We start from the raw sequence: 13,007 nt of genomic DNA, 5'->3' as shown, positions 1-13,007 counted from the left end.
TATGAAGAGATTAAAGAGTACTGGCCCTAAGATGGATCGCTGTGGAACCCTGGTAGTGACCAGCCACCAGCCCAGTATAACCCCATTTACTATATAACCCTTTGAGCCGAACCTGTTAGCCAGCTGCTCACCCACTGCATTATGTGTTTATCCAGCTGTACGCTGGACATTTTGTCCAGGAGGATACTGTGAGAGACAGTTTCAAAAGCTTTACTGAAATCCAAAAAGATTACATCAACTGGCTTCCCTTGGTTAACTAGGTGGGTAACCTTGTCATAGAAGGAAATTAAGTTTGTTTAGCAGGTCTTTCCCCTTGTGAACCCATGCTGGCTGGGACCAATGACTGGATTATCTTTCAGGTGTTTTTCAGTAACTCCCAGAATAATCTTCTCCATAATTTTGCCAGGCACAGAAGTGAGACTGACAGAGCTGTAGTTACTGGAGTCATCCCTGTTGCCCTTCTTGAAGATTGGGACAACATTTGCCAGCTTCCAGTCAACTGGGACCTCTCCAGATTCCCAAAAGCATTGAAAAATCACTGAGAGAGTCTCGCTATGACATCAGCCAGCTCTTTAAGTACCCTCAGATGAATCTCATCAGGCCCCATTGACCAGGCATTGATCAGGATCCAGCTGGAGCAGCAAGTCCTGCACAGGTTCAAGGTTGACTGGGAGTTTATCATTCCCACAGTCACAGTTCTCTAGCCCAGGGCTCTGGGCCTCCCAGAGCCCACCATTGGTGTTGAAGACTGAGGCAAAGGAAGCATCAAACATCTCTGCCTTGACTATGTCCCTGTTCGTGAGGTAACCATTCTCATCAAGCAATGGGCCAATGTTATTTCTGGCTTGCCTTTTTCCATTAACATATTTTAAAAAGCCCTTCTTATTGTCCCTCACAGTACTGGCCAGCTTCAACTCTAATTGAGCTTTGGCCACATGTATTTCCTCCCTACAGTGGCGAACATCCCTGTAGTCCTCCCATATTGCCTGACCTTGCTTCCACTGGCCATATACTTTATTTTTATATTTATTTCTCTAAGAAGATCCCTGTTCAGCAAAGCCAGCCTCCTGCCTCACGTGCCTTACTTCCTACACTTTGGAATTTCCTGCTCTTGTGCTCTTAGAAGGTGGTACTTAAAGTGACCAGCACTGATGACCCCAGCACCTTTGAAAGCTTTTTCCCAGGGACCTTACTAAGTAGTTCCCTGAGCAATCTGAACTCTGCTCTCCTCATATCCAGAGTTGAGGTCTTGCTGCTGGTTTTCCTCCTGTTACCATAGATTTTAAACTTGACTGCTTCATGGTCGCTGTGGCCAAGGCAGCCACCAATCTCTTTACCCACAAGACCATCTCTGTTAATAAGCAACAAATTGAGGAAGGCACCTTTCCTGATCCATTCCCTTAGTACCTGTACCAAGAAGTTATTGTCCAGATGGTTTAAGAATCTTCTAGACCTGTTTGTCCCAGCTATGTGCTATTCCCAGTTGACATCTGGCAAGTTGAAGTCCCCCATAAGGACAAGAGCAGATGACTTAGAGTCCTCCTGGCTGGGTGGTCTACAGTAGACTCCCACAACAATATCTGCTTTATTTGTCTGTCCCTTAATCCTTACCCAGAGGCTCTCAGCTGTGCCATCAGCAGCTGCAAGCTCCATGCACTCCAGCTCCTCCACTATATACAATGCCACACCCATGCATCACCTGCCCTGCATATCCCTCCTGAAAAGCCTGTAACCATCCATCATGGCACACCACTCACAGGACCTGTCCCACCAGGCTTCACTATGCCAATGATGTCATATTTCTGGGACTGGGCCAAGGCTTCTAGGTCCTCTTGCTTGTTCCTCATGCTACACACATTTGTGTAGAAACACTTTAAGTGCATTTCATTGTGCCCATCGCCATGTGTAGCATTCTGCAGAGTCTCACTAGCACGCAGCTCTTTGAACTTTGGCATGTCCTCCTGTTGTCCATTGCTGACTAGCCTGGTTTTGCCCCTTTCCCCCTTCCAATGTAGTTTAAAGCTCAGTCAATCAGCCCTGCTAGCTCTTGAGCAAAAACCCTTTTCCCGTTCTGAGAAAGTTGCATCCCTTCAGATGTCAGCAGACCTGGTGTTGAACAGACCATCCCATGATCGAAAAAGCCAAAGTTCTGCCAATGATACCAGCCTTGGATCCATGTGTTGATTAGCTGGGTCTTCCTGTTACATGCAATATTCTTCATGGCTACTGAAAGGATTGAGGAAAATACTACTTGAGGACCTGACCCTTCAACCATCTGCCCCAAGGCTCTGAAATCCCTTTTGATAGCCTTTGGACTTCTCCTTGCTACCTCTTCTGTGCCAACATGTAGAACCAATAGCGGGTAATTGAGGAGCTTACCAAACTATGGAGTTTCCTAGTGATATCTCTTACCCTGTCCCCAGGGAGGCAGCAGAATTCCCTGTGGTTGGGTCCAGTCGTCATATAGGACCCTCCGTTCCCCTCAGAAGGGAGCCACCTGTGACAACTACCCTTTTGTGTTTCTTAACATGAGTGGTTGTGGTGCAAGCAGTAGGGTGCCTAGATAACCCCTCAATCCCAAAAGGGCCTTCATCCACATCATCAGCTGTCTGCCCTTCCAATTTCAGATCTCATACCTCTTGTGTACAGGCACCTGCGAAGGTGAGGTGGGCTGAGGGTGGATTCACCTGCCACACTGAGTGGTAACCTGCTTCCATTCTCCCCATCTCCTGAGTTTCCTCCTGTCTGGTGGTGAGCGGTAGCAGGACCTTTGTCACTGTGCCGTGGTTGGCTGGTGCTGGTACCTCTGAGAGAGGGATTGTAGAGTACATTTCCACCAGTTGATCTCCTTCTCTGACTCCCTGATACTCCTCAGCCTGGACACCTCCTCCTGAAGCTCTGTCACCAGGCTGAGCAGCTCCTTTACTTGGGTGCATCTCCCACAGGTGAGCTCAGTGCTGCCATCAGATACTGGACTGATACTGGACCTGGATGGCTGCATGTTGCCTCGAAAGCTCTGTTTGGGTGGCTGCATCAGTTCTTGCAGCTGGAGGGGCCATGAGGGATGCTGAGGGCACAGCTTTTTGCTGGGTGGATACCACAGCTCTTGCTGATCTCAGCTTCTTGCAAGTGGGTTGCAGCCTCTGTCTGAAGTGGCAGGGCCCTCCCTGTGTGGGCTGCCGCGCCCACGCCCGGGCTGCCGCGCCCACGCCCGGGCTGCCGCGCCCACGCCCGGGCTGCCGCGCCCACGCCCGGGCTGCCGCGCCCACGCCCGGGCTGCCGCGCCCACGCCCGGGCTGCCGGTCCTGCTCGCTCGCACTCATTAAGGGGCTGTTTAAACTTCCTGTGGTTGCTCCTGGCAACGTCCTCCCCGCATCAGCCCCTCTTGTGGGATCTGCCAGCTCCCATGGGGTGTCTCTGCACACCCACAGGTTCCCCTGGCTCTGGGAACCCCCTTTTTCCTCGGGGACACGTGCTCAGCCGCAGGACTTACCGTTACTGACACTGTGCCCCTCGCCGACTGTCTTTGGAAAGACAGGTATTTATAAGAAGGCATTGCTGAGCAAGCATGAAAGCAAGGTACTCATAAAGCTCCTGCTCTCATGACCATACACACTTCCTTTTAGTTCTGAAAAACATCTTGGTTTAGTAAGAAATTCAGCGACTGGTTGTCTTCTGAGAGTTCATGGGATTGTTGCAAAATGCAGCTTGCTTTCTTTAAATTTTAAAAGGCAGATACTGGAAGGCTGTAATACTGGTCACACAAAATATGGGAAAAAATCAGATATAAAACATGTAATTTTCCTTGAAAGCAGTGTCTAGCAGAGAGATCATAAAAGGCTGGGTTTTTTTTTTACCCTAACAAGGATTAGCAGTACTTTGTTCTGTTTGTTCTGTTTCTTATCTGTCACAATTCTTGCTTCTTCCTGACTATTTTTTTGAAGTCCTGTGATGTGTTGGATGTCACCCCAGTTCTTATGACTGTATTTATTACCATCAGCCTCAATATTTTTAGATAACATATTATTACAACAAGGTTATTTCTGCATTTGGTGGCTTTTTCTGTTTCAATAATTTTGTTTTGCTCCTTACAGTGGCTGTTTCCCCTAAACATTTCTGCATTTGATGGCACTCCATTTAGATAACTACATAATCATTCCACATCTCACTGTGATAGCAAGTCTTTGGAAATTCTGAGTTAGGACTGCCTGCAGGATTAACGCATGAAAGAGCTGCTAGGCTCTTTGTGAGCACCTGGAAACAGGAAAACATCTACCATCCATCTCCCAAATGTTGTCCAGCACCTTGTCCTTTTGGGATTATAAAACAATATCTTAAATCCCAAGCAACATTCTACATTAATTTGGACTACCAGGGGTGATTAATTTCCATTACTATCATTGGTAGTAACCCAGTTTTATGTGATTGTCCAGGTTCTTATTTAAGTCAAGGGCTGTTACATGGCAGAATGGGGTGAAGTGGCTAGGACATAATTAAGAATAATTCCCCAGCTGCCAGAGAACTGTCTGGAGCCTGGTGCTGGGAGACAGTGTAACAGCCCCTTACAGAATTTTCCATGCTGCTTCTTGTATTCCAAAAATCAGACAGTACTTTTTTTTATCTTCAAAGAGATGGAAAAAAAAAGTTTGGTCAATACTGTTAATTTTGTGTGTATATATGTAATGTGAATTATCTCCAGTGATTGCCAACAAATCTGAAACGCCTACATCAGTATATTGACCATCAATAAATGAGCAGTGACAGTAAATATATGATTGGCTGCTCCACGTATTTCTGAACAACATTGCCATAGTTAAGCCTGGAAAAATGCAGGACAAAAGGGCAAGCAATTTTGGTGGGAAAACATCTCTAAGATTTTATTTATTCTTTAAATTGTCCTTTGATTAACTTTGTAGATCATCACCTTCCTAGCTGAGGTTAGTCATTGTTTAATTAGAAGATAGAGACAAAGAAGAATCCTGTTTATAACTCTTAATCTACTTAAGTTATTATCTAACCAGCAGTCCTGAGAGAATATTCAACATATTGAACTGATTCGTGCATGCTTCATTAGCTCTTTATATCTTAACTGTATATAATCATTCCCAGCTCTGTCATGGTTATCATGGTGGAATTTCCACTGAAGTCAATGAACTCTGACTGTAAATTGACTGCAAAACAGTTACTGGGACAAATTCTCTCTTTATCTGAAACCTTTGAAATGCCACTGGCTTGAGTGGAATTGCTGGAGACATGACTGAATTTGGTTTAATTTTCTGGTATTTATTCAAGTTAGTGCCTTGAAGACCTGGAGTTCTCTCATTTAATTTTAATATTTTGAGCTGAACTTGACAAATACTGATAAAAATAATGCCTTTAGGGTTTCATTGAAAAGCCTTTTTGTGACAACCTGAAAGATTTCTGTTAGCATCAGCAAGCCCTTGACTGAGCTTTTAGTGGTCATAGAGGAAAGGTAATTGAAAACATCAGTCACCTAATAGGGTGCTTGAAAAATGGTAATTTTTCCATGGATTTTTAAAAATACAGCTAAAAGTTTATTGCATTCAGATTTGTGCAAAATACAGCCAGTTAAAATATAGATGAAATGAAGTAATATAATTTTGTTTCATTCCAGGTTCAGCCCACATTTTCTGATCTTTTCCCTATAGAATAAAAGGAAAATAGGAGGACACAGGTGAGAAGGAGGGACCTAGAGCAGTTAAAACTTTTTCTGTTAACCCTGAAGAGGGGGAAATATTTGAAATGAAATTATTCAGCAGACTCTTCCTGCCTTACTTCCCTCCTTCCTTTTCTTTCTTCTCTCCTTCTTTCCATCCCTTCCTCTTTCCTTCTTAGAGGAACAGGTTTAAGGAAAATAAAGGTTTAAAGGAAAATCTTTAGCAGCTATAGGCACAGAGTTTGTAATTAAAGCACTTTCCAGGACAATGTGGCATCCTATACAGTCAACAGAGAAGAGCAATTACAATATCTAGAACAACCAGATTTGTTTAATCTAACTTTAGCTCCATAAAATTTAGATTTTTAGTCAAGGTAATAATTTAGGGTCCTTTTATAAGCAATTTAGGAATTTAAGTGTTTTCAGAGGAAAATTCTTCCAATTTATGTTGATAACTGTTCTACAAAAAGTTGAGCTGCCCTCAGGATGTTCTTTCTTTCCCTGTACAGAGGGACTCTAGCTGACCAGCTCAGACCAAATACTTGTCTTTTGAAGATGGTTAATGATAGGCAAGTGAATGGCAGCCAAGCTGACTATGGCCATGTGCACTTCCATCTGAGATATCAGAAGACCCATCAACTTTCCTCTAAAGCAGGTTCAGCAGGTATGAAAGAGGGACTGTGCATTACATTACGGTATGTGGAGTTTTTCAGATGATTCTGGTGAATCATCCTCTTTTTTAATTAGCACTGTAAAAATATTAGAGACCAATTTTATTAATGAGAAAGTGTATTTTGCAGCCTTTTTGTGTACATTCTCTTCACACTGTTACTTAGTTTTAATGCACAGAAAAATCTATGCTTTTTGACTTCCACAGATCTTCACTGTGGAGTTAATTTGAACTCCACTTCGATTTTACATCTTATCTACTCACAATGTTTGCTCACCTGACTTTGGTGATGCTGTAATTTCAGGATTATTGACCCAGCCGGGGACAGTGATAAGCGGATGCCACATTCATTCAGTTCATTGTCTTCCAAGCAGGATGCTGGCTGAGTCACTTGCATGCTAATAATTCTGCCATCCGTTTCCACAAATCTGCCTCTTTATGCTCAGAAGACCTGGCAAGTCCCATCACAATTCATCATTTGGGGAGAATTGTAGAGGCTTTCTGGCGTGTAAACTCACTTGCTGTGACCCCAGAATTCCCAGACAAACATGAGCATGAACAACACAGTACCAGGGAGGACCGACTGCTTAAAAAAGGTTTTGCATAATGTGGGTAGTCAGAGCAAGAGGAAGACTTTCTTTCAGTATCAACACATCCTTTTACAGGTTCCGATTGCCGTAACAGGTCCCCAGCTTGTTCTAATTATGCTATTTATTTCTAGTTGCACACAATGGTTGTAGTTAGAGGCTGACAGTTCTCCTGCATCCTTTTTCAAGAGCAATATTAAAATATTATTCCTGCTTTCTGAAAGTAATGAACTGTACTGCAACCTTAGCAAAATTTGCAGAGTAAATAGACTCCAAATCATTAATACTACTTCCTAAAACTCCACTGAGGCTTCCCACCCACAGATTGACTTAGCCCAAACCCAGTTGGACCTGTGGTATGTGATGAGATCACAGGATTAATTTCTGGGACTGTAGGTGCAAGTTAAGAGCCTATCAGCATTGCTGTTGTGAATATCTTTCCCAGGATTTATAGTTTAGTTTTTAAATATGCATCAATCTGAAACTTGGCATAGATGCAGCATTTGTTTTTAAAGGGGAGAAAAGACTTTAGGTAATTGGTTATTTTTCAAGTTTTGGGAATTTTTGCTGACATACGTGCTCTAGTAATAGAAAAGGCAGTCATTAAAACTGAAATATTGCAATCTCTTTCTGTGGAAGATGTGGCATGCTGGCAATTAAGCAAATCTGAAGAACAGAGTCCTTAAATAAAATGCAAAGACACACACCTGGTTTTCATATTTTCATTGTGTTTACATGTTATGTCACATGAGGTATTTATAACATCTGCTGTACCATATCCAAGCTATATATTCCCATGGCACATTTTCATTATGCTTAAGGGTGAAGTACTAGTGGCTCTTCTATGCTCTGTTCTACCAGATGACATGATGAAGCCTATAACAGTGTAATTCCTAGGTTCCCTTCCCTTTACTGCTCTGAATCAAAACTTACAAGAGAAAATCATGCCTCTAGATAAGTTCTCTTTTAGCAGATGTTATTATTTGAATGAAATTACAATTAAGCCATGTAGAGTTAAAGTGTTTAATTTAATTGAATACACATAACTAATCTATCATTGTTGCAATGTACATACTGGCGTAGGGGTTGAAATGTGAACTGTGTACCCATGCAGGGTGAAGAAGAGGAACCAGGATAACACCTGGAGTTCCTGATTCAGGACTGGGCACTGCTGGCATAGTTCACAGCAGAAAGGATTCTTAAACTTACCGTTAAATCCATGGTGTCTGCTGAGTGTCAGAGGAACAATTTTTCCTTTACTTTTGGCCCAGACATCAGCTAGTTCTGACCACTGAGGGCAGCTTCTTTTCACCTACCAGGAGAGTCTCCTTTGTTGATTTAAGGTCATACTGAGATGTGATGTTCTGGACCTAAAATTTCAGACTTAAATCTTCGTCTGCACTGCCCAGCAGGGTTCAAGTTATAAAAGCCATCATGTATGCTCTAATTAGATGATGCTATTAGCTCAGGTCAGGCCTGGTTATAGTCCTGGAGGAGTAGACACAGCTTTTGTCAACATTAATGCTAACTGAGTGCCTGACCCAGATCTCTCTCTGTCACCCTTTCCCTCCCCTCCTCCTGGCAGCTGAGGACAGCAGGCCTCTCACCTGCTTGGGGTAGCCAGGGTACCAGTGGTGTTCTGGCTTAGCCCCAGTGAAGTTAAATACTTGTCTACACTTGCAGATTAGATGGGATTAACTGAATGGTGTGAAGTGAGTGTGCAATAGCTGCTTCAGAATAAATCCATGTGTGCATGAGCCCTGTGGGCTGCCCTAATTCCTTCCAGCTGGCTGTGACATCCAAAGGGACATCCCTAGGTAGCAGAAGTAACAAGCTGTCTTGCCATGTCCCTCTGTGCCACCTCTCTGGAGCAGAATCGCAGGGCTCCCCACTGACAGACTTTCACCAAGCTGAAATTTTTCTATTAATTCCTCCTGTTTGTTTTCTTTCTCCTAACCAATTTCTTTTCTACAAGCATACTTTACCTTTTACTGCATAATCTCTTAGTTTCCTCTACAGCCTCTTGGGAGGGACTTTGTCAAAGGCTGTTAAAAAATTAAAAGAGTTACATCATCCTGCTCTCTTATCTGCTCTTATTTTGACATACTCAAATCATTCTCCTGGGTTGGGATGGAGGCTGGGATAATAAATGTAAATAGCAGTACCACTGAGCCCCTACAGAGCAATACACCTAATAGTGCTTATTTAATGCCAGTTTTTGCATTTACTTAATTAGTGATAGAAAAATCTTTTATATCTTTCCCAGATTTGTGACCTGGTGGCAATCTCGGCTTGATATTTTCCTTGAATGGGTCAAAAATGAGTTGAACAAGGTGACTGTTAGAATGAAAAAAGGATAGCTTTTTAAAGGTAAACATCAATAGCATTTCTATTTTTCCCCAGCAAAATTTAATGACACCTTTACAGCCAATTACACATTTTTCCCTTCCATTCCATTTTCTGTCTGTCTTTATTTTTTGCTGCCTTTTTTTTTTTTTGTTAAAGCCCACAAATGAGGAAAAGATAATGGTTTACAATCAATGCTCATGGACCAGACAGCTAATCTGAACTTAACTAAAAAGTCAATATTTAGCTGTACCTTATCAGTGGAGAAATGTCAAGCACAGAGGTAGACATGAACAAATTTCCAACTGATTTCTCTTTCTTATGCCTCAGCTTTCAAAGCTTCAAGGAAGAGTTTCAACATCAGATAAGACAAAACTGCCTTTGAAAAAAAAACACATAACAAATGACAAACTTGCAGCTGCAGAGACTAGAGTTTATGAAATGAAAACACACGTCAAAAATTCATTCTAATCTCTCCTCGCACATTCCATTGGTCACCTTCCAGTCTGTGTGATGCTAGCAGCTGATAGTTAAACACTGCAGGCAGTCTTTAAGAGATAGCAGCAGGAAATGTTTTCTCTCTGAGTGAAGTCGTAATTTGTTGCCACCCAAAACAAAATTGACATAAATCACTTTGAATTCTAAAATTGCTAAGGATTTTAATGTATGTGTGAGGTACTGACTGGGAATTGTGCTGTTGTGCAAGGACAACTCTCACAGAAAACAATTTTTGTAGTAAAAATTGTTTGTTAACTTACCAGCTCACAATGAACATCACTTTAATGAAGCCTGCAACTCATTTAGCTGTCTTGATTTTTGTAAAGAGGCAGTTAATGGAGTTACACCAGTAAAGAATTTAACCCCTGGCTAGAAATCAGAGCTGCTTAGTTTATTCCCACTGCCACTCACTTCATGGGTGATCTCTTGATTTTAGGACATGATGACCCACATCTCTCAAGCATGGTTACGGGGCTTCGCTGACTAGAAGGTAAACCAGTGTTTTTTTTAGAATCTTCATAGCACATGAAACCCACTAGCTTTGTGTTTGGGTAATTTCAACATCTGTCTATACTGCTCTTTGTGGATGGGAGGGAGGGGATGGATGAAAGGTGGGCTGTGGTGTGCAAAGGTACAGTTCTGGTTTTTTGTGCTCTTTTTCAGTAAAATCTCTGTAGGGAAACAAGAAATTGGGAGAGTGAAAAAGCCATGTTGGACTACAAAATATTACATAAAAATGTTGGTAACAATAAACCCAACAGGGAGTAAAAATAACTGTATGACTAGCACTTACTAGAGCTTAAACATAACAAGAGAAGGATTGCCAAGGACTCCTCAAGATTGAAACAATAATGGGAAAAATCAGAAATTAACAGATATATTTGGATCCTCAGAAGTAGTCTTCCTTCATACACCAAACATATGCATTTTGTTTAGGATTGCACCACTGTTCTCAAAATTTTTGAGAGTAATGACATCACCAGACTTTCCATGGTCCTCAGGTATTTACAACTTGTTTTAAGTTGTGGAGGAATCCCTGCCCAAAGTAAAACCTTAACTTTTACACTGCAAATACTTTAATTTTCTTTGTCCATTCTCTCTTCTTTTACTCAATGAACAATAAATATTCAGGATGAGAGTAATACAGGGAAAAAAAGATAATAAAAGTCTGGGTAAAGTTTTCAGCAATGTTTTTGGAAATACTTCACTCATGAGTCCATTTCTTTTGTGAAAACATTGGAGATTACCAGTGTGTGTGTGCACTTTATCGAAGAAATATCTTAGAAATGCAGATACTTTACATATTGCTACTTTACTGTATCTTCAAAGCTATTTAACCTTTGGCGCCTACACGTGGCAGAGCCAGATAATGAATTCACTTGTTGGACACATATGGATTAGATTATAATTAAATAATATTAATGTAAATTAACGTTGACATTTTCCTCAGAATGGAATGGAAGATAAATATGTTATAATTTAATAAGAATATTGCATTATTTTCTCAGCTTGATCACTCATCTAACAAAGCCTTATGTGCACACTTTGCTGCTTGGGATCACTGCTATTTTATGTTCAGTTCATAAGAAGCCTGCAGAAAAATAGATACAATATTTGCACTTCAGTGTAACTACCCTTATTCTATTTTTGTTTGTATGTGCTTTCAAGATAAACAAAAAGCCTTTACGGTTCTGGAGTGTATCTTCTTTTCTACTAAGGAAAAATTACCTGTAAATGATGCCAATGTGTATTATCACACCTCCATTCTACTGGACATTTTGGAAATTTTGGAGTCCTTTGGCTGGGGTGTGGATAGCAAGGTGCCACTGTCATGGATGAGTCAGGATGTTTGGAAAGGGTAGGTAGGGAAGAGGAGGGAAATTCTTGTTCCATATAAAGAAGCTCTTTTCCTGCACAGAGCTCCAGTGTGAGAGCAGAGAAGTGTCTGCACACATCCTTTGGGTCAAGATCAGAGTGAGGATAAAACTGCTGATGCTATGGAGAGCTCTGTTATGGGCTGCTTGACCCTGCCCAGTATCCCCACGCTATTCACTTAGCTAACAACCTACACTGTCTGGTACACTTGGTAGTCAAATGACCATGAGAAGGTAAATTAAATTCAGGGACTACCAGTTTTTCCCAGCTGCCTGTAGAAATGATGAAATTCTTACATCTAGTGAGTGAAATGTGTGGCTGAGCTTTTTCTGCTGACACTGGACGTCTCTTAGTGACTTATTTCAGAGAAGGCTGCCACTTCATTCATCATGGTATGACATGCTATATCAAAGGGAGAGAAAGGTTGCTCAATCAAAAAAGTGGAGAGCCTCCAGCCCTCCGTCTGGAATGGCTTTAGCGGCATTAGGGAAAACACAGACAAAGTGGAAGAGATTATCAGATACGTCTGCCTGATATATCTGTAGAGATTTCTTTTCTACACAGATGTCAATTAAGGAGGTTCAGAATTACAAATTATATATAGGACAACTTGTTATCACTTTTCCTTAAGCTGAATAGTTGGTAATTTAATGTGAGCAAAAGATACAGGAAATTTGCTTGTTTACATGACAAGCATAAACATGAAACATGTTTAACAGGTAGCTTTAACATATTGCTTTATTTCTTTACTACCTCTTTCTATCACGTCTTTAAATCTGATCAAGATTTTTAGCAGTTGAAATACAAATAACAGAATAAAAAAATATTAATTGTGGACTGCTTCCTATTGAGAAATGCACAAATTAAGGCCAAATAAATTCATATTGCAAAAGACTGTGTAATTCAAATGCAGAATTTCACCCATTTCGACCTTCAGTAAATATCCTTGTCCACCTGGGTTTATTTCATAGAAAGGCTTTATTTTTTGATTTTCAGACACCAGAAGTGAACTTGATATTCCAGAACTGATCATGCCAGAGCTGCCCATTAAGACAGAACTATTTCCTCACTCCCAGCTCTTCTTTTTATTTTATCCAGGGCTCAGAGAGCCCTTTGGATGCAGCTTTGTACAGAGGCCTCATGTTTAGTCTGTAATCAATCATAAATTACAAATATTTAGCCACTGCCTCCCAAAGGTCTCATCCCCTTCAAATACAACTGCTGTTCTTTGTTTCCAGCTCTATGACTCCATGACTGCTCAGAAAAAGTCTTTGAGACACAAAATAGTTGGAAGCTGAAGAAGTGGTCTGGGGAAGGGCCACCATTGCACGCTTGTGTCAGGACACCATGTGGA

The 13,007-nt window shown here is 41.5% G+C and overlaps 2 long non-coding RNA genes across 8 annotated transcripts in view; one reads left to right on the top strand and one right to left on the bottom strand.

Moving 5' to 3' along the window:
* Nucleotides 1-3,900, bottom strand: part of LOC142052551 (uncharacterized) — a 36,493-nt gene extending 32,593 nt beyond the window's left edge. The window contains exon 1 of the long non-coding RNA XR_012658874.1: nucleotides 3,494-3,900. This is a non-coding gene — a long non-coding RNA (uncharacterized LOC142052551). The remainder of the gene's footprint in view (nucleotides 1-3,493) is intronic.
* LOC142052552 (uncharacterized) overlaps nucleotides 3,217-13,007 on the top strand; it is an 85,943-nt gene continuing 76,152 nt past the window's right edge. For 4 of the 7 annotated variants that reach the window (XR_012658877.1, XR_012658880.1, XR_012658879.1 and 1 more), the window contains exons 1-5: nucleotides 3,218-3,538; nucleotides 5,636-5,695; nucleotides 6,187-6,341; nucleotides 9,201-9,304; nucleotides 10,215-10,268. This is a non-coding gene — a long non-coding RNA (uncharacterized LOC142052552). Of the gene's footprint in view, nucleotides 3,539-5,635; nucleotides 5,696-6,186; nucleotides 6,342-9,200; nucleotides 9,305-10,214; nucleotides 10,269-13,007 lie in introns of all 7 variants that reach the window. The other 3 variants (XR_012658875.1, XR_012658878.1, XR_012658881.1) reach the window with 3 other exon arrangements.

Source organism: Phalacrocorax aristotelis, chromosome 2 (genome assembly GCF_949628215.1).
Source record: "Phalacrocorax aristotelis chromosome 2, bGulAri2.1, whole genome shotgun sequence".
Taxonomy (NCBI): Eukaryota; Metazoa; Chordata; class Aves; order Suliformes; family Phalacrocoracidae; genus Phalacrocorax; species Phalacrocorax aristotelis.
The sequence above is the reverse complement of the archived record's forward strand: the minus strand, read 5'-3'. Positions and strand labels throughout refer to the sequence as shown.